General features: G+C 51.0%; 1 long non-coding RNA gene across 1 annotated transcript; it reads right to left on the bottom strand.

Annotated features, from left to right (window-relative positions):
* Positions 1–3,879: 3,879 nt before the first annotated feature.
* LOC308501988 lies at positions 3,880–21,457 on the bottom strand. Its single transcript, XR_013993978.1, has 5 exons — positions 21,026–21,457; positions 18,980–19,240; positions 13,594–13,687; positions 5,804–5,943; positions 3,880–5,631 (listed from the first exon to the last, which is right to left on the bottom strand). It is a non-coding gene; the product is annotated as an uncharacterized lncRNA (long non-coding RNA).
* Positions 21,458–24,782: the final 3,325 nt, after the last annotated feature.

Genomic DNA, 24,782 nt, shown 5'->3' with positions numbered 1-24,782 from the left:
CAGCATCTGGCACAGGGCCTGACACATGGGAGGGGTTCAGTCAAAGCTTGCTGAATGAATGAATGCGTGAACAAATGAATGAAAGTTTGGATCTGTTGTCTAGCTCAACAATTCAACCCAACAAAGTATCGCTAAGGGCCTACTATGTGCCAGGAGCTGGGCTGGGCACTGAGGAAAATCATAAATAATAAGGTGAGATTTCTGAACTTTAAGAGCTTAGAGCATAAGAGGGGAACAACCTCTTTTCAAAGTCCATGTACGTACTCCTGAGTATCCTCTGCCCATCTAACTTGAATCTCAGCTCCAGGTCACTACTCAGGCTGTGGTGGCCGAACTCCAGGGCGGCCCTGTGATCCCACGTGCCGGTGGTTACACCTTTGTGTAATCGCCTCCCCTTGGGTGTGGGGAGGGCCATGATTTGCTTCTAACCAGCCAAATGTGGCAAAGGTGATAGGGATGCACATGAATATGTGTATATGACTCCCTCACAGAACTTGTGACATTCTTCTTGTGAGGAGGGTCTGTCTCCATTGCTGGTGTCGATGAAGCAGGCAGCCATGCTGGGGAGCCCATGTGGCAAGGAACTGAGGGAGGCCTCCTGCTGACAACCAGCAAGAAGCTGATGCCCTCAGTCTGACAATAGCAATGAACTGAGTTCTGCCAACAACTGCATGAGCTTGGAAGTGGGTCCTTCCCCAGTCTGGCCTCAGATGAGACTGCAGCCCCAGCCAACACTCTGTCACCTTGTGAGACCCTGAGAAGAAGATGGAACTAAGCCCTGCCCATATTCCTGACCCGCAGAAACAGTGAGATCACAAATATTTGTTGTGTAAGCCTCTGAGTTTGTGGCAATTTGTTACGCAGCAGTAGATGACTAATACATCCATCCTTCCTCCTGAAATACCCTCATCCCTATTTACCAGCTAGCTGGTCAGTCTTCTTTGGAGTAGGCACATGTTGCTTTTGCCTTCCCAGCATCTCATTTTCTCCCTCAGGTAACACAACCCAGTTTCCATGTGGGGAACCCCTTCCCTCCCACTGTTGGTCCAATTCTTTCTTATGGGGCTGACTCCACCCTCTGGCTCCAGGGATTGCCCCGTGACCCTGGAGTCAGCCAATCAGAATTTTCCCTTCATCTGGCCATCAGCAACAGATTCAGGGAGAAGGATGTGGCCCAAACTGGTGTAGCAGAGTTAACACTGGGCTTTTTCTGAGTTTGCTAAACTGATGGAATACAATACTGTAGTTCTGTGGGCTATTTGTTCCACTGTACAGAGGGGACACACTTCGAAGAGGGGCCAAAAAGTAGGAAAATAGAATTGAGATATGGATGGAGACATACCCTCATGATATTGTTCACTCGAGCACCTGGATGGAGCCTTGCCTGAACCAAGTGATCTCTGGGACATTCTGCTGATGTGAGTCAGTGAATTCCATTGTTTCTTTAAGCCACTTGAGTCAGATTTCCATCACTTGCAAAAGAGAAAGTCGTGATTCATATACTCATCTCTCTAGATATAACTCAATAACCTCCCTCCTCAAAGAAGTCTGCCCTGAACGCTTCTCTCTGCTACAGCACTCTCCCCACTTAGCATTTCATTTCATCCTCTCCTGTTGTTCTTCAGCTTTCTGAGAGTGAGCTGTAACACTCCAACAAGATCTCAAGCCTTTTTAAAGATCTTCCGCTCGTGACAAGCACACAGTAAGCAACCAAACCAAACCAAACCAAACAATATGTCCAGAGTCAAAATGCAGTGTTGTAAGGAGGTGGCTAAAATGCAAGAAAGGTCACAACCCTGCGCCGAGCACTGGAATGTGTCAGGAACTTTCAAATAGGCTGTCCTAGTAATTCCCCAGAGCTTTAGAGGTAGTGGTGCAGTTGGGAGACTCAGGTGCAAACAGTGGAATCCGTGCTATCTAGAAACTAGGCAAGGAATTTACTAGAACAGTGGTTCTCAGACTTGAGCAAGCATCAGAACTCCCTGGAGGGCTTGTTACACACAGATAGCTGGGACCCACGCCCAAGGTTTCTGATTGAGTAGGTCGGAGGTGGGCCCAAGAATTTGTATTTCTAACAAGTTCCCAGTATTGCTACGGTTTCTAGCTGCAGGTCCTGGGATCACACTTTGAGAAACACCGAATTAAATGCTATTAAGAAGATTATAGGACGAGTTGTCACTTCTGGTATCAAACTCCTGAGAGCTCCTTCCAGGTGAGTGTAAAGTGATAGGGATAAGAACAACAGCTATATTGCGAAGCTCACTCACATTTCGGAGCTACAGAGCTCAGAGAGGGGAGGGCATTTGCCTGAGGTTACCCAGCAAATAGATATTGGAGTTGGATTTGAATTCAGGTTGGCCTGCTATCAAAGCCCAGGCTTTTTCCATGATAAAGCCTGGTTATTTAAAGTCTTGCATGCCTCCATGAGAAATTTCCCTGTCCCAGAGGCATATATTAAGACTCTTAAAAATTCTGGATGTGATTGGAGAAGGGAGAGCAGGGGCTTTCCTAAGAGTCTGTCACAAGTCAAGTTCCCAGGGGGAGCTGACCACGCTCCCTAGCTGGGCCCAGCCAGCTTCCTCCAGGCTCTAGCACTAGGCCTGGCTGATACCAACCAAGTCATCAATGGCCATGATGACAATATTTATTGGTCGTTTGACGTGGTGGTGACCCCAGGCCTACAAGCCTCACAGCACAAACACGTAGAAAACCTACAAGAAAATCTGCAAGGTTCGGGAGACTCCAGTGTTTTCTCTGGGCCTCACCTCGTTCTGTGTCTTTGTCTCTGTGTCTCTCCCTCTTTCTTGCACACTCTTACTACTTTGTCCGTGTCTTTCTTCTCCTGTTTTTCTGACTCTTGCCTCTTCCTCTATGAAGCTGATCCTCTGTACTCTTCTGTCACCTCTGGCTCTGTTTTCCCGTCTCTGTCTCTGTCTCCGTCTCCCTTCCCCTTTGCCCTGTCCTTCCTCTTCTCCCTGCCCGCCTTCCTCTCTTCTCCACCTCCCTCTTTCCCTCCTCCCTCTCCTTGGAGCTCCCACACAGAGACCCAGTGGCCTGAGAGACAAGGCTCCCCAGGGGCCCAGCAGGAAGTGCAGTTTCCCCTCTGACCCCATCAGCTGGACATGGGAGATGCAGCTTTCCTCCCACCCTGTCCACTCAGGCAGGATGTGCAGGCTCCCTGGGGACTCAGGATAGCATGTCTCACTTTTGAGGGGCTCTAAGGACAGCCTTTACCAGGAGCGTAGAGAATGAGGGGCTGGGCTGCGGCCAGGTGAGCAGGGGAGGAGAACCCCACTTTCACTGAGCACCTCATGGGTCTTGGCACTAGACCAAGTCCAAGGGGTGGGGCATCAAAGGCCAGAACCCCTTTCCTGGAAGACAGAAGGACATATAAGGGCAAGGAGCTGGGGGCGGCAAGGGGATGGGTGTTGTGCAGCAAGAACTGAAGCTTGGGAGGCAAGAGAGGTCTCTGCAGAGGCAGGGGCTTCCGGGATGTCTGGGAGGATAAACATCCCCATGAATTTGCTCTTCATTTTTCTTTATCTTTTTTTTTTTTTTTGAACTCAATATAGTTTTACATCCACTGGATGACCATCAGGACAAATGACATGGTATGTTAGAAAGCGTTCAGGGGTCAGAGTCAGAGGTCTGCTATCAGAGTCAGAGGTCTGCTATCCAATTCCATTTCCACGTTGCTGTGTACACGACCTTGGACAAGTCACATCACCTCTCCCAGCCTGTTTCCTCAGATATGAAGTAGGTGTAAAAGCCCTGCTTATTATCGTGATTGTAGAGAGATGGGGATTAAAGGAGCTAGAGATAGGAAACTAACATTTACTGGGCTAGTGCTGCTGTAACAAATGAGCATGAACTTGACTTAAACCATACACATTTATTATCTTACAGTCCTGAAGTTCAACACAGGTTTCACTGGGTTAAAGTCAGGGTGTTAGGGCTGCTTTCAGAGGCTCTGGGGAAATCCATTTCTTTGCCCTTTTCCAGCTTCTAGAGGCAGCCCACATTCATTGGGTTCTGGCCCCTTCCTCCATTTTCAAAGGTGGCAGCGTTGTCCCTCTCTGACCATTCCTTTGTCACATCTCCCTCTGACTTTTCTTCTGCCTCCCTCTTCCCCATTTAAGGATCCTTGTGATCACATTGGGCCCACCCAAGTAATCCAGTATAATCTCCCTATTATTTTAATTGAGATATAATTGACACACAATATTGTATTAGTTTCAGGTAAGTAACATGATTTATGCATATTGCAAAATGAGGCCCATAAATCTAGTTAACACCCATCAGCTCACAGTTACAGTTTTTTCTTGTGATGAGAACTTTTAAGATCTTCTCTCTGTCACTTTCCAATATATGATACAGTATTGTTAACTATAGTCACCATGCTAATCTCCCTATAAAGTAATAAACAACCTTAATCCCATCTGCAACTTCAATCCCTCTTTGCCAGAGACCTAACTATTCACAGGTGTCAGGGATTGGGACATGACCATCTTTGGGGGGCCATTATTCTGCCTACCACATCTTGCTAAGGGGGAAGTTTTTACAGGCCCTAACTCATTTTCACCTTCCCCCAAATCCTGGGAGGGTAGTGTTAACCCATTTTACAGATGAGGACATCGAGGTAAAGATTATACCAACATTAAGTCGTGGAGCTGAAATTCCAATCCAGGTCTGTCTGACCTCACAACCCACACTCTTCCCACGTCACCATAATCTTCTCAAACCCTCAAGATACTGCAGAAGAGTGAGAAGTTATTTCATTCATTTAACCAATTTGTGAAGATCTTACTATGTGCAAAGCAAAATGTTGAATTCTCTGGAGGGATGCGCAGAGGATTAAGATATAGGCTCTACCTCCAGAGGAACGTATAATCTGTTGAGAAGACATACCCAAATGCAGGGAGGAGACCGGGGAGAGAGGGTGAGGGGGATGAGAGGAATGGCCTCTTGGCTGATGATTAGAACCCAGTGTGGGCGCCTGGTTTTAGGCTTCATGTCCAGCTCTACTGCTTCCTAGATGTGTGTCCTGGAGTAAGTGAGCCTCATCTGTAAAGTGGAATAACGACAGTCACTATTTCATGCATAGTATTGTCTATTGTGAGGCCTATAATGTTTGCAAAGCTTTAAGCAGGTGCCCGGTGAAGTCCATAAAAGCAGCTGTTGTCATTATTATCAGGATTCTGACCAGGATTCAGGGATAAATCAGCAAGACAAATGGCACGGATGCTTGCAAATGTATTCTTTTGAGAGAGAGCTAAATAGAGCACTGAACAGGACTCTAAAGGCCAAGTCTGGAGTTCTTGGTTGCACCCCCAGTGATCAAGCAATGATGAGCTAGTGGCTTCTTTACTCAATGCCTTGGTTTCTTTGTCGTGAGACAGGATAATAAAGCCTGCCAGCCTCTGGGTTTGTGTGAGGCTCAAACAGGCTTAAATCCAAGTGCATTTTGCAGGTTGTAAAAGGCCATCCAGATGTAGGAGGCTGTCTTCATCATTTTCCCAGGAGCCACTGCAGGATGGGGCAGCCAGCGCGTCTCCAGGATGAGGCACCGAGGTGTAATCCTCTAGCGAGCACTGTATGAACAGTTCACGGTCCCAGGGACCCAGCAACACTCTAGGCGTACAGCGGTATTGTTATCGAGGCTCAGAGAGCCTGGGTGACACGTCTGCAGAGTGGGGTTCGGGGTCTGGGGCAGGACTGGGTCTGCAGCAACTCCACCTGTCCCCTCCCACCCACTTCAGGGGTAAATTTAGTAATCCTGGGGCAGGCCTGAGCACCCACTCACCCCAGGCGTGTCATCCTGAAACCTTCCTGCCAGCAGGGCATTAGAGGTAGGTTGATTACTCCTGTGGTTTTTCAATGTATCTATTACAAGTGAACCGTTTCTCCAAAGGACACCCTACCTGGAAGCGCAGCGAACATGACCTGTGAAAGGGGAAACTCGTCACTGTGGCCGAAGCCCTTCCTGACCTGTCCAGCCTCATGTCTTCCTGTCCCCCACCCCATGCCCCACAGCTTTGGGAGGCAGAGCTTGTTTCCTTTAAGCAGGCCTCGTTCACTCCCCTTTCCAGGCCCTTACTTCTCCTCCTCCCTCCCCTGAGGCTTCCTGCTGTGGCTTAAAAGGGGTGGGAGGGGCCTGTGACGTCCCACTCCTGGCCCTGCACTTATCTGCTGAGTGCCCTTGGACCAGCTGCCTACCTTCCCTGGCTTCAGGCCTCACCTGTGGTGTGGATATGTGATGACAGTGTAATTGCAGGGCTGTGAATAAATGCAGACCATGCAGTAGTCGGCTTCCGGCAGCACTGGCACCCAGGGCCCTCTCCACGCTCACTGCTCACTTCACAGCACCGAGGTCGCAGCCCAGGTACAGCCCCTCACAGCGCCCTCCTTCGCTGATGCCCCATGTCTTACTTCCCTAACCTGCCCTCACTCATCCACTCAACAAATTCAGATGGAGAGCCTCCTCTGTGCCAGGCTAGGCTGGCCATCTTGAGGAGACTCACAGGAAGCTGGCAAGGCAGTCCTCTGGGCAGCTCTGCAGACAGCATCCCAGCCTCCAGGGTGGGAAGTCCCAGGAACTCACTCTCTAACGTTCTAGGACTCCCTGGGGCTTCCTGCCTTGGGGCTTGCAGGGCTCAGGCCTTAGCCCACCAGCCCCCAGGACCTGAGCTTTTTGCCAGCACCTCCGGTGGGCACTGGCTGCCCACTGAAGGAGGCGGGGAACCTGGGCAGGGTATCTGGGTTCAGACTTAATTTTGCTCCTCTGGGGCTGCCCAGTGCTGAGCGAGAAGAATGGCCCTGGCCTCCTGACTCAGGAATGCAGAGCATTTCTTACCACCACTAAGAAGGAGGGGCCCAGGCCTCCTCTTCCAGCTCTGGAGGATCCAGATTGTTTGCTAAAACCACAGCCCTGGAGCGGTCTGAGGGGAAATGGAGGTCTGGGGCCTGAGGGCAGAGATCCTAGCTCTGATTACTCTGGGAGGGAGGAGGGGCCTGTCCTTAAAAAGGATAGTTATCCTGGGGTGGATGGATGGAAGGATGGGGCGGAGGCAGGAAGTGAACTCTCTCCCCCGATGCTGGGAGAGGTGTGGGCAGCTGCTCCTCCCCCTCCAGGCACCTCACCTCCCAGCCCAGGACCCTTCTCATCCCAGCTCCCTATTCCCAGAGCTAAGCCAATCCTCGTCTCTCTTCCCAGACCTTATTTGTCAGACACCTCATTTTAGGACCCCATTGGCTGGGCCTAGTCTCTGATAATTCATTCAGTAACTATTTATTATGTGCCATGCACTGCACTTACCAGGCAACCCGGGAAGGGGACAGTGAGCCCCATGAGGGCAGGGGCTGTGCCTTATATTCTGCTGTGTCCTCAGGGCCTAGCCCAGCTTTTCCAGGATGTCTAGGCCCTCTCTGTCCCCCAGAGCCCTCACCCTGTGGTTAGTGCTCCAGGATTTACCACTCCTCTACCCGCCCCCCCAGCTGAGCTGCCTTGCACCCCCAACTCCTGTGTTTGCTGAGCTGCCAGCAGGGCCTGCACTCCACCTGCACCCCTCCCACCCCCCAAAGCCAAGGTCAGTGGACCAGCCTCCTTGGAGACCTAGGCCGACAAAGGCCCCAGCTCAGGGGCATCAGACCTTCTAGTTTATTCCTGGGCTGTCTCTCCTCTGCCTTCCACAACCCCAGTCTGAGTGCTCTCCCAAATACACACCCGGAGGCCAATTTCCCTTGTCTACTGGTCATTCAGGTTTCCAGGAGAGAAACAGAACAAGGAAGATACATATGAGTATAAATATATTGAATGACTGATGGCTTGGCTGATTGTAGGAAATTGGCTTAAGCAATTGTGGGGGCTGGCTCCCTGAGTCTGAAATCTACAAGGAAGGCCATCAGAAAAGGGCAGGCTGCACTCATTTTCAAATCCTTAATGTAATCACACCTGCAAAGTTCCTTTTGCCATATATGGAATGTATTCACGGGTTTCAGGGATTAGGAAGTGGACATGTTGGGAGGCCATTACTCTGCCTACGCACAGCACCCCTCCCTGCCATTATCCTACCTCATTCACTCACTCTCATTTCTGCCAGCTTGGCTCACCTGCCTGTGTAGGGTAGGCCAGTGCTGACAGCTGCAGGCACTAAGTGAGTACCCTGCAGCCCTGCCCTCAAGGCAAGCCACTGTCCAGTGGCTCGGCAGCCACCCACAAGGATTGTGATACACCAAAACGAGTGACATAATGGTAGTCGAGGTTCAAAGGACTTTGGTGACACATGGTGGAAGTAAGATCTTAGAAGAGAGGAAGGAAAGACAGGCTTGTGTAGTGGGAGGAGGATGCCTTGTGAGACCTTTCGTCCTGGGGACTGTCCCTTGAGGTCTGTGGGGACAAGAGTTGTGCTAGGGTGTGAGGGGAGCCATGGCTAGAAATAGTTTGCTCTCTGAAGTCAGGTTTATTCCAACACTTTATGGCAGGAGGGGAGGGAATGTGTTAGATTAAAACAAACAGATCTGCTAGGGAGTGGAATGCAAAATTCACACAATTTCTTAAGAAAACAATGAAAACCTGAAGGAACTGTGGAGTGGGCCTCTGGTTCAGTTCCCTGACCTGCCTTCCCCCCCCCCCCCGTCCTTGCTCCCACCAGCTCCTTTTACAATTAGCCACTTGGGTATTTGAGAAACTGGTGGGGCGGAGAGCTCAGGCTGGACTAGACAGACTGGAGTAAGTTTGCTCAGTCATTCAGCTCACAGATGGTGGCGGGAGAGAGGCCCAGCCAGCTACTCCCCGCCAAGGGGCACACCTGAGGGCGGGGCACTGCCAACACTGGGGGCCAGCTGGGCTGGGCCGGGCCTCAGTGCGTGGGCGTGGGCGAGGGCCTATAAAGGACTGTCCTTTCACCTGCCTTCTCTCAGGGCTCCCAGTCGCTCTTTCACGAGCTTTCTCCAACTGCCAAGTGCTAGGGAGTACAGAGAGAACCAGGATGGATGAGAAAGCAGACCACAGGTTCAAATTCAGGCTCCAAGCACTGAAAGCGGAGTGAAGGGGGGGGGGCAACTCTCCTTTCCTTTTCTGTCATATTAGGGTAATTTCCTACCCTCATTCCTGGAGGAAGTCCATGGCTCAGGAGAATTCCTGCCCACAGTTAGTTACAAAGCCCCAGTTACTTAACCTCTTGCTGTAATTAACCACATCCGCAGCCCTTCGAGAAATATCTCCAGGAAAGCAGTGACTGTATCTGCCTGTTCACCACAGTGTTCCCAGTGTCTCACAGGGTCTGGCACACAGTGGGGGCACAAATAAATTCCTTCGTTCCTTCCCTCCCTCCTTCCTTCCAACAGTACATACTAATCAGTCTACAATGTGGAGGGCAGGTGCTAGGCTGAGATTGAGGCATACTTTTTTTAACTTTACAGCTGAGGAAAAGAAGACTCAGAGAGGTGAAGTGACTTGCCTGAGGTCACACAGCAGGTAACTGACCAAACCAATATTTGGACCTAGTTCTTCTACCTGACTTTTTCCACTTAACCCAAAGCGTGGAAGTACGGAGGCAAGGAAAGGGGGTGGCCTGGTGGGGAGACGGTCAGAACAGCAGGCCATGAGCTGGGAGAAACAGGTGGAGCAGAGTCACCATGAGTATCAAAGGTCAAGTGAGGGACCACTGAGGGTTTGGCCTTCATTCCGGGGGCCACAGGGACTGGAAGTTTGCTCCTGCTTTGGACCATTGTAAAATGAAAGCGCTGTTAGGCAGAGGGCTTGTCACAAGGACTCAGTTTTCTTACTTGAAAAATGCCCCAAATATATCGATACATGTTCAGAATCCCAGTGGAAAGAAGGGGTTTAAGCCCCTTGGAGTAAAACAGATCTGGGTAAAAATCCCAGCACTGCCACTTCATGGTTGGGGGCTCTCGGCAAATGAAATTATTTACCTTTTAGGAGCCTCAGTGTCCAGCGGGGGGAAATGAGGCTGATCAGACTGACCGTGCAGGGCCCTGGTGAATGTCAAAGGGGACAAGCTGTGTACGCAGCAGTGCAGTACAAGCACAGTGGTAGCTGCTTTTATTATTATTAATATGTTATTATTATTCCCATTAGCTGGGCCTTCTGGGGTCAGAGCCAGCATTGACTAAATACCCCCCTCCCGGAGGAGCAGGGCTCCCAGGTGTTCTGCGAGCCAGCCTCTGCCCACAGAACTTGGAGCTTTTTGCTTCTGGCTTCCTGAGTGCCTGTGCATGTTCCAAAAACGTAGGTTTAGCACCGTCACTATTGACCTCCGTGAGTATATCATACTGAGCATCATGAGAAGGAAAAAAAAAGTGGCTGGGAGACAGGAGATCCAAGGCCTAGCCGTGACTTGCTGTGTGATCTTGAGTGAGTTATTCCCTTCTTGGAGACTCAAATGAGGGAAGTGGACTCAATGACTCTAAGAGCCTTTCATTTCTATCTGGGTAAGAGGCCCAGAGACGGAAATCTAGCACTGGGCCCAAAGCCTGGGACCAGCAGGGTCCAATTCAGAATAAGGCCGGGGAGCGGATGCCCACCAGGTCCAGGCACCCAATTCCCGAAGCCTCCAAACACTTAATTATAAGGAGTCCTATGTAATGTAGTGAGAGGGTCAGACTGAGCAAATAAAATTACAGGATGCCCGGTTAAATTTGAATTTCAGACAAATAACGAATAGATTTATTGTTTTAGTATAAGTACGTCCCAAATATTGAATGGGACAAACTTATACTGAAAAGTTATTCTATTTCTGAAGTTCAAATAATTCACATTTAACTGGATGTCCTGTATTTTGTCTGGCAACCCTAAATGCAGCCTCAGAAAAAGACCTGAGGAAGCTCTTTATATGTTAAGATAAAATGCTCACAAAGATCTGTGTTAAGGGAAAAAGCAAAGTGAATGAAGTGTAGGTAATATGCTTCCCTGTATTAAAAGGAGAAAAGAAAACAGGGAGGATACATGCAGAAGCAACTGGAAACGCAGGCTGCTTCTGGGGAGTGGCCTGGGTGGCAGAAGCAGGAGGGTGGGAGACTTCACTGTACCCCCTTTGTACTTTTTGAATTTTGTACCATGTGAATATTTTATCCAGGCAAAAAAAATAAATAAGTAACACAATCAGGCAGTTTTGCCCTGACCCAGCTCCCGCACCCTTAACCTCCTGCATTCTAGAAATACTCCAGGGCTTGTGTTATCCTTATCAAAATTCCTTTAGGCCTTTGACTCCTGTCTCAGCCTGTCTGCAGCATCCCCCAGCCAGCAGGAGAGGGATGAGTCACCGTCACACACACACCCCCCCCACAGCTGTTTGCCATCTGCAAGCCTTCCTGGGGAAGAGCCCCTTCTAGCTGTGGCCCCCATCTCTGCAAAGACTCTGGTTCATTCCCTCTCTCTCTCTCTCTCTCTCTCTCTCTCCCTCTCTCTCTTCCACCCCCCCTTAGACTGTAATTCAAGTGAATTCAACCCGTACTTATTGGTTGTGCCAGGCATTGTTCTAGAAACAATGAAAACCTCCTGACAAATCTTAAGGGAAGAATTACTAGAGCAAGGGGAGAAGTGTGGGGGTAGGTGGGAGAGTAATTCTGTGTATGGGTCTGTAGGGAGGTGGCATCTGGGAAGGCTTCCTGGAAGAGGTGGTACCTCAAAAGAAAAGTGCTCTCCTGAGCAAAGCCAGGTTCTTTGGGAATTAATCTGCAGGTCTTTACTGAGTACAATGATGTGTAGAGTTCAGTGCTAAGTGCAGGGCTGAAGACAAAACAAGGAGTCACAAACGTTGGGGCCTTCCCTGGAAGAACTTAGTCATGCAGAGGAGAAAACAGCAGGTCTCACAGAAGGCTGTGGGAACAACTCCAGCAGGATGTGCTTCATTACAATAGCCAGGGGGCCAGGGCTGCTAAAGGGGTCCAGGGGATGGTTGCCAAGCTAGTGTGGGAAGGCTCTTATACATCTTTATATCTCACCCTCATTTTTCAGGTGAAGCTTCAGGTTCAGAGAGGAACAGAGAATTGTCCAGGTCACACAGTGAATCAGTGGCAAAGCCAGGACTAGACCCCGGGCCCCTGGCTTTCTACACAGTGCTCCCACTGCTTCCCATATGGCTCGAGTTCAGGCTCGCATCAGGGAAGACTTCCAGAAGCAGGGACTGCCAGGCACTCTGACCCTGGGCAGTCCTTTGGCAAGTGGCACAAGATGCTGCCCCAGGAAAGGACCTATCTAATTTGTAACCTGGGGTGAGTCTGCCTGGTTGGGCTCAGCAGACTGCCATGGCAATTTGGGGAGGAAGGGACCACCTGATAAAGTCTATCTCATGTAATCCTTCCAATCCTCTGATGTAGGAATCAAGCCCTTTTATAGGTAAGCAAATGAAGGCTTAGGGAAATGAAGTGACTTGCCCAAGGTCTCTAGGCAGTGACAACCCAGTCAAGCAATGCCCTGTGCTATTTCCATGAGGCCATTCTGCCTGTACTGGGAAGTCCACAGCCCTCCTGTCAAAACATACAAATGTTTCCTCCTGACATTCCTGCCAAGGCGCCTGAAACCCTACCACGAGCTCCCTTTCTTATAGTTACCACAAAAATCCCCTTAAAGAGCAGGCAACACCTGAAGCCATTATCAGCCATTTATACTTGAGTGTAAATTAGTTATCAGACCCTGAGACTGGATCTGAATACAGGGCGCTGCTCAAAATGACACACGACGACGGAGAAGGGAAGGGTCCCTGGGCAGGGCTATGCCGTGGGAGTGGCTGAGGAGAGCTTCCCCTGATCACCTGGGCCCTGTGTCCAGGTGGCACTTTTACAGGTAGGTACCCAAGGGGGAGGCACAGGGTGAAGTGGAAAGAGCACGGACTCTGCTCGCATTCCAACCCAGGCTCTACCACTTCCTACTTGCACGGCCTTAGCGGAGCCACTCACCTCCCTGAGACTTACAACCTCACCTAGGCCATGGGGGTTCTACTACTATACCTGTCTTGTAGGTGGGGTGCTTGAGAAAATGCTCCCTCCACGGAGGGAGTATTAGAATCCCCGGTAGGGCTCCTTAAAACCTTAAGGCCCCACCCCAGAGTTTCTGCTTTAGTTAGTCTGGGAAGAGACTAAGTGTTCTGATAAGTTCCCGGTGGTTCTGATGCTGCTTCTGCTGGGACCACTTCTCTATACAAATCAGGGGAGTCTATAAGAGCTGAGAGATCTGAGGGGGACAATGCAGAGCCTATAGAAAATGCCAAATACAAACCTGATATTTTGCAGTGATTTTGCTCCCCTGTCACCAGGGTTGGACAGAGGGTGCCCAGAAGGAAGAGGTGGCATACAGGGTCATGGGTCAGGGGTCAGGGCTCTGACCTCTCCCCAGTAACCACTCCCATGAATGCGGAAGCCTCCCACTAAATGCATGATGGCAAGTGCTTCCTTATGTGCCACGCACTCTCTTAGGGCTTCACACGAACCATCTCCCATGATCTTCCCCACAAGCCTACGAGGCAGGTTATCAATACCCCCATTTTATGGGTAAGGAACTTGTGGCAGAAAGAATAATGGCCCTCAAAGGTGTGTCCCTGTTCCAACCCCTAGAATCTATGGACGTTACCTCACCTGGCAAAAAGGTGAGGTATGATCTTGAGAAGGATCTCGAGATGGGGAGGTTGTTGTGGGTTATCCAGGTGGTCCTGATGTAATCAGAAAGGTCCTAGTAAGAGGGAGGCGGAGGGTGAGTATCTTAGTCTGTGCAGACCCCTGCAACAAAGTGCTATAGGCCGGGTGGCTCATAAACAACAGAAATTTATTTCTCACAGTTGTGGAGGCTAAGTTCAAGATCAAGACACCGGCACTGTGATAAAAGTAACTATGGGGGGCCAGCCCGGTTAGGAGCTCCATGCTCCTAACTCTGAAGGCCGCAGGTTCGATTCCCACATGGGCCAGTGGGCTCTCAACCACAAGGTTGCCGGTTCAATTCCTCGAGTCCCGCAAGGGATGGTGGGCAGCGGCCCCTGCAACTAACAATGGCAACTGGACCTGGAGCTGAGCTGCACCCTCCACAACTAAGACTGAAAGGACAACAACTTGACTTGGAAAAAGTCCTGGAAGTACACACGGTTCCCCAATAAAGTCCTGTACCCCTTCCCCAATGAAATCTTTTTTTTTAAAAAAAAGGTAACCATGGTTACCTTCTAGTAAGGGTCCCTCTCCTGGTTCACAGGCAATACCTTCTTGCTGAGTCCTCACAAGGCAGAAGGGGCAGGGATCTCCTGGAGCCTCTTTGATAAAGCACTAATCTCATTCATGAGGGCTCCTCCCTTGTGACTTACGTACCTCCCAAAGGCCCTACCTCCTACTGCCTTCATCTTTGGGGAATAGGATTTCAACCTATGAATTTGGAAGGGAACACAAACATTGAAACCACAGCAGGCAGTCAGAAATGAGATATGATGATGGAAGCAGAGGTTGGAGTGATGTGCTTCGAAGAGGGTGGGTGGGGCTATCAGCTAAGGAATGTGGGCAGAAAAGGCCAGGAAACGGATTCTCACCAGGAACCTCCAGAAAGAACACCACCCTGATGACGCCTCGATTATAGCCCTATAAGTCATTTTGGACTTCTGACCTCCAGAATTATAAGATAATAAACCAGTCTTATTTTAAGCCACTGAGTGTGTGGTAACGTGTAACAGGAACCATAGAAATCTCATCCCAAACCCAAAGCTCAGAAGGATGCAGTGGTACGGATAGGACTCAGATGTAGTCTTTCTGTCTGCGGGAACTGTGCTCAGATGTCTAACCATGAGGTTGACTCAACAGCCCACCAAGTTCAGGAGATGAAGGCACCAAGGCCATTTTCCTCAAGGAGAAACAATGACCCTGAGGGTGAGCATAGGGGAATCCTGCTGTTGATGTCAGAATTGTTATGGGAAAGAGGATTGTTTTTGGCTAGGCACAGCAAAGAGTTTCTCTATATTAGACCAATGCCAACTGATGAGATAGGCTGCCTGGAGCTCTGTGTAGAGCAGAATCTTAAGGCTGAGTCCAGGCTCCCAGGGAAGTGTGCTGTGAGTGATTGGCAATGCCTGCCTTGGCCAGGTCATAACTGAACAGTTATAGATGCTGATCTGGATTAGATGAGTTTCCCAGGGCTGGCCCTGGGTCTGACTCATCTTTTTATTCCCAGGGCCTAGCAGTGTGCCTGAAACAGAGCAAGCAGTCAACAAATGTTTGAGGGAAGGAGGGAAGAAGGGAGGTAGGAAGGGAGGGAAAGAAGAAGGAGAGAGGAAAAGCAGGGAAGGAGAGACTTATTTTCAGAGAGGCCAGGACTAGGGCCAGAGAGTAGAATCTGAGGGTGGAGAGCTTCTGATTTGCCTCCCCAGCATCTCACCCCCTTGTTCTGATCATAGCAGTCCCTTCCCTTGGGGATCCATTTGGTTTTGTAGGGACTGCCAATTACAAGGTCCTGTCCCTCCTCTCCAGGGGCAGGCCTGTGACTCAAACCAGGCTATCGGCTCTATTTCACAGAATCTGAACCTTGATGAGAGACACTCAGGGAGAGAACATCTGATGACCACATCCTGGAGAGGTGGTCACAAACTTGGCCAAGGCAGAGGAAGGGGTGGAGCTAGGGCTGGAACTCAGGTCCCTGCGACTCCTGAGGCAGAGCTCAGACCCTCCTGACCTTAAAAATCATTTCTTTCAGGATCAACAGCCAAAGGCACAGAGACCACAGTAGACAGAAGCATGTCAGGGAAGTCCAACCATCTGGCTCTTCCTGCATTCCAGCAGCTCTGCCAGTTGTGTTCCAATAATTACGTCCCCCGTCATTTTTTTTTGCTTAATTATTCAGTCAGTTTCCACAGCTTGAAACCAAAAAACCCCAATCAATAGTATATAGTCCCTCTAGAAGGAGGAGCCAGGAGACAGCTGGAGCTGTTCAACTTTGGAAAATCTCTTTAGTCGGAGACCTGGGGATAGAGGGTGCTATGGATTGAATGTTTGTATCCCCAAATTCCTGTGTTGAAGCCCTAATGGGCTAGTCATTGGGAGGTGTACCCCATGATAGAATTAGTGCCCTTCAGAAAAGAAGGGGAGAGCTAAGCCTTCTCTCTCCCCCCACTTCATGAGGACACAGCGAGGAGACAGCCATCTGTAAACCCGGAAGAGGGCTCTCACCAGAAGCCGACCATGCTGGCGCCCTCATCTGGGACCTCCAGCCTCCAGAACTATGAGGAGTAAATGTCTGCTGTTTAAGCAAGAGCCCCGCGGCCAGTGAGTCATGCATTGGATTCCTTCCCTTCTGGCTGTAGGACCTAGGCATGTCCCTTTGCTCTCTGAGCCTCAGTGTCTGTGAGAGGAGGCGATGAGCAGTTTCCCTCACAGGCTCTCTGTGGGGGATAGTGGAGCTGAAGCACAGGGTCCCTGTGGGGGATAGTGGAGCTGAAGCACAGCTCAGGGCTTGGCTCCTATCCAGGGTGTTTGCACCATGCAAACTGACACTAGGTTACTAGGCCCACGCAGCACATCTTTGGGAGTGCCTGCTGGGTGCCATCCCCGCGCTAACAACTTTACCTCATTTAATCTTCCAAGTGGTGACAACTGTCCTCAGTGCACCCAAGACCGAGAAGCTCTGAGACCGAGAAGTTAAACAAGCTATCCTCAAGGCCACCCAGCAGGCCAGCAGGAGGCTGAGGCTTGAACTCCGTGCTTTGCAACGGAAGCCCCACATCTTCACCTAGACTCATGCGACCTCCCCAGGGGAGAGGCCCACATCCCTTCCCGCTCTAAGATTCCCTGATTGAAGATACAGGGTCCAGGGCCCGGCCCGGTGGCTCGGGCGGTTAGAGCTCCATGCTCCTAACTCGAAGGCTGCCGGCTCGATTCCCACATGGGCCAGGGGGCTCTCAACCACAAAGTTGCCCGTTCAACTCCCACAAGGGATGGTGGGCTGCGCCCCCTGCAACTAACAACAGCAACTGGACCTGGAGCTGAGCTGAGCCCTCCACAACTAAGACTGAAAGGACAACAACTTGACTTGGAAAAAAGTCCTAGAAGTACACACTGTTCCCCAATAAAGTCCTGATCCTCTTTCCCAATAAAATCTTAAAAAAAAAAAAAAAAAAAAGATACAGGGCCTCAAACTCTGCCCCAAGAGATTGGGGCCCATGAGAGAGGAGACACCCATGTGGAAAAGGAAAGCAAACGGAAGACACGTGCTCCCAAAAAGCCAAGAAGACTCTGGGGGAGCGGAGGGCCCCTCAGCCTGGTCTGGATGTCAGACCATATCCAGTGTCTCCAGAAAGAAAGGACAAGAAGCCACACTCTAATTCTGAGGCCTCCGGGGAAGCAACAAGTTCCAGGGAGAAAACAGGTTCCCACAGGCTTCATCCTCTGCCTGTCACTCCTCCCAGTGCTCAGGCTCAGGACAGAGGAGAAAGAGAGGGGTTTCTCTTATCTTGGCGTGGGCACAGGAGAGGGCCGCTCAGGCTCAGAGCTAGCTGGGCTCCAGATTCACCTGGTCCCACCTCTTCATTTTGCTGGGCAGACAGTGCAGTGTCTGCAGCAGGGTGACAGCCAGGACACAGGTCTCTCAGGCTAGGGTCCTGGCAAACGCACAAGCCAGCCAGCTTCTCCCAGAGAGGACACTCCTCCAAGCCCCTTCCCTAGCCCTCTCCCGGTTTCCACAACTCCCAACATGGAACAATGAAAAAAAAGCCCACTGGATTTTGAGCCAGGAGACTGAGTCTCCAGGACTCACTCTGAGACTAACTCCTGTGTAATCTTGGGTGAGTTCCCTTCTCTCTCTGGGCCTCAGTTTCCACATTGATAAAATGAGGGGGTTGGCCTTCATTTCCAAGGTTCCTGCTGGCTCCAGTGTTCTGAGAACCCTATCCCAGGTCTCCCAGCCATCTCCAGAGGCCACAGAGATCCCAGATGGAAGAGGAATTTGGTCAGAGGATGGGGTGAGGGGCTCTGACCCCTATATTCACCCTTTGCTAAGCCAGAGTGCCAGCCAGCCTGTGGGCAAGGTGGTTGGCACAGGCAAGAGAACCTGGCCCCACCTGATGACACAGGGGCCAGAACACAGCTGAGGCCTCAGTCACCCCTCTTCTCCCTATCCTACCCCACTCCACTCCAGGGCTGGTGACAGCCACAGCCAGCCTGGCAAGGAAACTGAATGCCAAACGGAGACTTCTCAAGAGCAAGGGAGAATGGGGAAGGGAGAAATGTCCCGAAGTTGTTCTCCCCTATTGTTTGGATCTCAGACCTCCCTGGGAGCTCCACCTGGAAGCACCCTGCAGCCATGGGGTCCTGACGATGGGGGCTGGGCACCCAGATTGGGGGGAGACTAGTGGACTTGCCTCACCCTCTCCGGCTGCTTTACAAGTTAGAGTGGCTACGGAGGGAAGGGCTGTTTCTACAGGATCCTGACAGTTAAAATTCTCTATGAATTTGGAACCGTACAGCCCTCTAGTTTGGGACTAGAGGGACTCTTGAATCTACGTGTTTCAAACTTGCAGGTTGTGACCCACTGGTGGAGCTTGAAATTAGAAAGTCACACTCAGAATTTAATAATAATAACAAAGTAGAAGAGGAAACAATTAGAGTGTGTCTTGGGTAGTAATAGTAAATTGTCTCATGAAACTCGTTCCAATTTTATGTGTTGTGCCAGGTTGTGATGCAATACAGATCTTACTCCTGGTCAGTCAAAAAACCTGGAAAAGCCACTGCCTTCGCACCTAACCCTTGGTTCACCAGCAGGGGAAAGTGAGCTGGCATACAAGGTCCTTCCCAACAGACCCAACCTACCCGCCCCAGCCCCTTGCCCCACCCCACCCCAGCACCGCACACATTCACACCTCTTTGCCCCCTTCAAATTCCCTTCTCTCAGGCTACTGCCCAATCCTACTGTCAGCCAAGGAGCCCTGTTCAAATGACACTGCCTAGTCCCCCAGGGGGCCGGGCAGGATGACCCCTTCACCTACCACAGCACAGCACTCACCCTCTGTAAGTCAGCTGGTCCCTATCAGAGGAGGTTGGCACACTCTTGAGTTAACGGATGAATGAAATTGTTCATTTAAAATGAGTGAATGAATGATTGATTGAAGGTTGAATTGCTTTGGGGGTGCCGGTCATGATGCAAAAGCTTGCCGCTTTAATCGTCGTCCAACAGGGTGGCAGGTTGGCTCAGTTGGTTGGAGCAGGTGCTGATAACACCAAGGTTGCTAGTTCAATCCCCACATGGGCCACTGTGAGCTGCGCCCTCGTTAAAAAGAAAAGAAAAAAAAAGTCATTCAACAGTCGCTGTGCACCTACTAGGCGCCATGTACCCCACAAGCTACTGGGACACTTGACCAGACAGAGTAAGTTGACTTTCCTTGGAATGGTCCAATGTGAGAGACAGGCAGGTACTATGGAAGTCAACCCCCAGTGTGGTAAGAGCTTCAATGCCTATGCAAAGGGTCCCCATGGAGCTGACGACTCTGTACCAGTGTCTAAGAACCAGCAGGCAAAGGACTAAAGCAGGTAGGGTGGGAAGGGGTCCTTCCAGGCAAAAGGCAAAATGTTAGTCCTTTATAACATATGCTTTTTTTTTTTTTAACACTTAACTTATTTAACTCCCCCACTAGACAGGAAACTCCAGGAGAGAGGCCAAAGACCACGCCTGCAGCGCTGCTCAGCACCGCTGAGCACCACTTCTGGTAAGAAGGCATCCTAACGCATTAAATATTTGCTGAATGAATAGTCAGGAAACTGCAAATGGTTCAGGTTGGCCCAGAGGGAGGTGTAGGGAGGGAGTGGTAGGAAAGGAGACTGAGAGTCTGCGGGCCCCAGACCCCGAATGGCACGTATGTCCAGCCAAGGGCTGGGTCTTTTTCCTGCCGGTACTGGAGAACTACGGAAGGGTTTAAATGGGAAAGAGACAGGAGGTAAGATTCACGGTTTAGAAAATTCCTCTGGCCGGATGGGTGTCTGGGGCGCAGGTGGGCAGCGGAGAAACCGAACGCAGAAGTAACCCAGGCGAGGAGACTTGAGTCTAGAGGCAGCGGAGTGGGGAGCCCTGGCGCGGAGGAACGTGCTTAGTGCAGGTGTGCGCTCCTGGGGCCCAGCCAGGCTGTGGGGGCGATAGCGGCTCAGAAGGCGGTCCTCCCGCCACAGGTGGGAAGGCGGGGCCCGGCCTTCACTCCTCCGCCCAGCGCAGCCCCGGGCGGTCCAGGCAAACCTCAGGTTCTGTGAGCACGCGGGGAGGTTTGTCTTTGTCTTCCCGGTGCTGTTCTTTTTAAAGCTCACCTTTTAACACATTTCGTCTATCTTTTAAAAGTGAACATTAGGTGGATACATGAAGGGTCATTGTACTGTTGTTATTCATGCATCTGTATGTCTGAACATTTTCACACTCAGACATTAAGTGAATGTTCTGTCACAACCATGGATGAAAAGCCAAGTGCCATAAATAGTAAGCCTAAACTCCATGGAAACTCAAAAGTCATCAAAAACAAAGTCAAGTTATTAAACTTACCTAGCTCCTATCTCCTGCCCACGTCTCCTGCATGAGGCCTGTCTTTCCTTTGCTAAAAAGGGACATTGCTAAGGTGTTCTAGTATATTCTAGTACAACACATTCTCCTAGACCCTAATCAGGATTTACTCGAACGAACGTGACAATAAGTACCTCGCTGTTTTTGAAAACCACCTATGTCGCCTCCCTAATCCTGGCACACAAGACCCGGGACTAAAGCTGAACTGGGTCACAGACACAGGGGTTTGCGTCTCACCTCTGACCCTTGGGGACGCAAGTCTTCAGGGATCAACTATTTATCAAAGCAATCAACTCAACGGAAAACTTCTGAAAAGTGCTCACTTGTATTAACACATTTCACGCTCACAACGCTGACGAATCAGCCACCAGCATCCCCATTTTACAGATGGATAAGGAGGCACATCAAAACCCCATAGCTTGCCCACAGTTCTCAAAGCCAGTAAGCAACCCAGCTAGATTCGAATTCAGGTCGTGTGGGGCTAGAGCGTTGGCTCTCACTACAGCATACCTTGCAAGTTGGCGCAGGCAATTCACTTTTTTAAAAGTTGAGTTCCATGCCAGGCATTTAGCAGGCACCGGGTGGGCTGGGACGTCCGGGAGGGAGGCTGATTTTCCACCCCACCCGTTCCCTTTCGGGTACCCCAGCGCTCCTCCCCTCCTCATTGTCTGGCCCAACAACCCCGTCTGCTCGCGCCGCGGGTCCAGGGCTCCTGGGCAGAGGGATGGGACGGGGCGCAGGTACGCGAGACCCGGCCTGGGTAGTGGTCTGGGGTCGTGCGCCCTGAACCGAGCCCACACCCCAGAGAGATGGTGGGGGAGCTCGGCGCTTTTGGATAGGAAGGCGACGGGGGCCACGGCCTTGGAAGGACGCCCCTGGCTAGAGGGCGCAGGTGACGACACGCGCTCCTCCACCGCACGCGGCGCGGCGCTCACCTAATATGGGCAGGCGCCGTGCGGAAGGGGCGGGGCCCAGTGTGGGCGGGGCGTGGGAGAGGTGTCCCGCCCCCTGCGGGCCCCGCCCGGAGGCCAGACAGAACCTCTGGGGGAGAATTCTCAGCGAGGATCCGGCCTCCCCAGTGTTGCCCCCAAGTTCCCCGAGGCTCCCTGCAGCCTGAGACCCGCACCAGAGCCCGCCCTACAGAAGCTGAACTTGACTGATTCAACTTGTGACTTGGTGGGTTTCTTCCTTCACCCCACCGCAGCCCCAGGTCCAAGCTAGATAGCTGGGGGAGGGAACCTTTAGTGACTGCACCTTGGAGCACTCAGTGACCGAGCCTTGTGGTCAGGTGGTGAGCCTTCGTGGGCCCTTTTTCTAACTGGTTCTAAGGAGTGTCTGTGACCTCAGGGTCAGTCAGCGCAGGGCCTGTAGAAACATTAGCTATTGATCCCTGGGAAGTGTTTGGTTGACCCAACCCTTTCTTGTAGGACACGACTTTAAAGAGGAAGTGCCCAGCGTGAGTCTGCCCACGGGTCACTTGGCCTCCAGTCTTCTCTCTCCAAGCTCTCCTCACAACCCAGATTCTTTTAAAACCCTCCTCTGTCCAATTACTCTTCTTCAACCTCCACCCCACTTCTTAAAGCCCTTCACAGTCCCCCAGTCACCTACAGGATAAGTGTCAACCCTCAGTTTAGTACACAGACCTCTGTGAACTTGCAGTTCCCTGGAGGCTTCATGCTTCCCAACCTTTGCACCTGCTGCTTCCTCCTGCAAAGCCCTCCCCTTGCACATACTCAGGCATATGCTCATCCACCAAAAGGATATACCTTAGTTCCTCTCCCTGACTTTTCTACTGATTATTTAACTTTTCCAAGCCTCAATGTCTTCATCTGCAAAATGGGAATAAAATAATCCCTACCTCACTGTGTTATTATGAGGGTCCAATGAGTTCATGTCCATGTTCCAGACAGTGCTTGGCACACAGTAGCTACTCATGAAAATTTGTTGTTGGTCAAATTCAGCATATGATGTACTCTAATTACGATTCCATGCACTCTGAGTTCCCTGAAGGCTGGGCTCTTCCTTCTCTGCATGTGCAAATCTGGTGCCTGGCACATAGTAGGTGCTGATTAGTGTTGGTGAATGAATGAATTTCAGGCATTGGAGGGAAGGGAAAGGAAGGAGGAGAGGTTCCTTCACCAGCATTCCTACCACTAACAGTGAGAAAATACACCTCTCTCACGTCCGCTGAGATGTGGCACACTATCTTTCCTTTCACAGTCTCCTGGGAGCTTCATGGCAACCCAGAAGGACATAGGATAGATATCAACCCCATTTTCCAGAGAAACCCGTGAGGCATGGAAGTGACTTACACATAGTTAGACAGAGAGTGGAAGAGTCAAGACTTGTCTCCCTTTTAGCGCTCAAAGTCCCATGTCCTGGGAACCTCTTTAACTTTCAGTCAAACCAGGATGGTTGGTGACCTTAGATGAAGTTCTTAGTCCCTGAGGATCCCCACTCTCCATCCTCCTCTGGGCTGGTGCCATTGCCCCCAGCTTTTCAGAGAAAAGACAATGCTCTCCAGCCCAGAGGGTCTGGGTAGCTGAAAAGTCACTGTCTTACTCTTCAAAAGTCAGACTCACAGCACATGGGGGGCAGGGGGAGGAGGGACAGGAGCATCAGAAGGACACAGCTAGGAGTTCAGGTCACTTTGACACAGACTCATGGGCCACTCCTGTCCCTGGAGAAGAAGTCCAGCTCTGTCCTGTAGGGCTCTAGGTTTGGTCAGGGAGACAAACGTGTGGACACCAGGTGAGAAAAGGGAGTGATAAAGGCGAACTGGAACTTTAAGCAAACATAATCAAAATTTAAAAAATCAAAGCTATTTCTACACCAAAAAACCAAACAAACAAACCCATAATCAGTCAGGAGGGTCTATGGGAGGAGCTAGGGTTTATGGAAATTCTCGAACTCTACGTAATCGTGAGAACCCTACAGGAAGAACTCTATATGCTTATAATAAAGCTCTAAGGTTCTAACTTCCCCTTCCATTAACTTCCTTTTCCCTTCTATAAATACCCCTCCATCTTGGCACACAGACCAGAGTATGCATATGGCTTGCCATGTCTGCCTACGCTGGGTTGCAACTCTTTCTTTTTTTCTGAATAAATCCTTTTTGGAGACGAAACACCAGTCAATATTATTTTTCAGTGGACAAGAACAATGTCTCAGCGGAGTTCTCAAGAACCGCCTCCTGATGTAGCCACGCCCCAGCTGGCTGCGGGCTCACCGCCCCGCCCCGCCCCTAGCCCCTCCCCTCCTTGGGCCTGCTTTTCTCTGTAAACCTGGCAGTGGAAGCTGGTCTCTGAGGGCCTTCCTTCCCTGAGGTTCATGACATGGGGAGAGCAGAGTTCTGGGAAATGCAGCCTCTGGAGAGGAGACATCAGAGGCCAAGCATCCCGGCCCAGGCCTCACGTGCACAAACAGCCTCATCTTCCCAGGCCGCCCCAGCCCGAGCAGATTTAGCTCTCACTCTGCCTGCCTCATCCTCCAAGGAAGCCAGCTTTTCTGCCTGTTCCTGGAGCCCATGGGGCCAGTGCTGGGACAGGGAGGGCTTGGGCCTGGCTCAGCAGAGCTTGCGTCCTTCCCTTTGCTGAGGAGGCGACTCCCACTCTGTGGCCTGATTGCTGCAGCCCTGGAGTTGGACTGGCTGTGGCTGATGGTCAGGGCCAAGTGCTGAGCAAATACCAGGCCCACTGGGCAGCCGGTCTCTCACCTCTGGCCACTGTAAAGTCATTCCCAGGCCGCGTGGGGTGCTCACCTGGGCAATCAAGTGCAGGCATGGAAGGGGGGGGCCTTTCCTGGGTTCAGGGTCCTTGCAGGGGGAAGGGAGCAGAGGGGAAATAGTTCCTGTCCCACACCCCTCCTTCAGAATACTCTCTTCCCCTCAACTTCCTGCCAGCTTCAATCAAGAACAACCTCAAGACAGGCAGTGGGGGCCTGAGCCACCTCTGGATTCTCTTCTCTTGCTTGCTGGTTGACCCCAACCAAGTTCCCTACCTTCTCTGGGTTTCCATTTCCCTCTTCTTCTCCAGACTTGGCAGCTCCCCTCCCTTATCTCAGCATCATAGGGACCCCGTAATATGGAATGACTAATATGGGAAATAATATGGGAACAGCAAATATGTCAATTTCACAGGGCGGGAGGACACACGATGGCTCGGACACAATGATGCTCAAAGTCACATGGGAGGTGGCAGAGGTACTGGGGCCCAGCCAGGCCTCCTTGGTGGGGCCTTATAATGGGCAGTGGGAAAAAGGTTCATAC

The sequence above is a fragment of the Rhinolophus hipposideros genome (genome assembly GCF_964194185.1).
Source record: "Rhinolophus hipposideros genome assembly, chromosome: 9".
NCBI lineage: Eukaryota > Metazoa > Chordata > Mammalia > Chiroptera > Rhinolophidae > Rhinolophus > Rhinolophus hipposideros.
The sequence above is the reverse complement of the archived record's forward strand: the minus strand, read 5'-3'. Positions and strand labels throughout refer to the sequence as shown.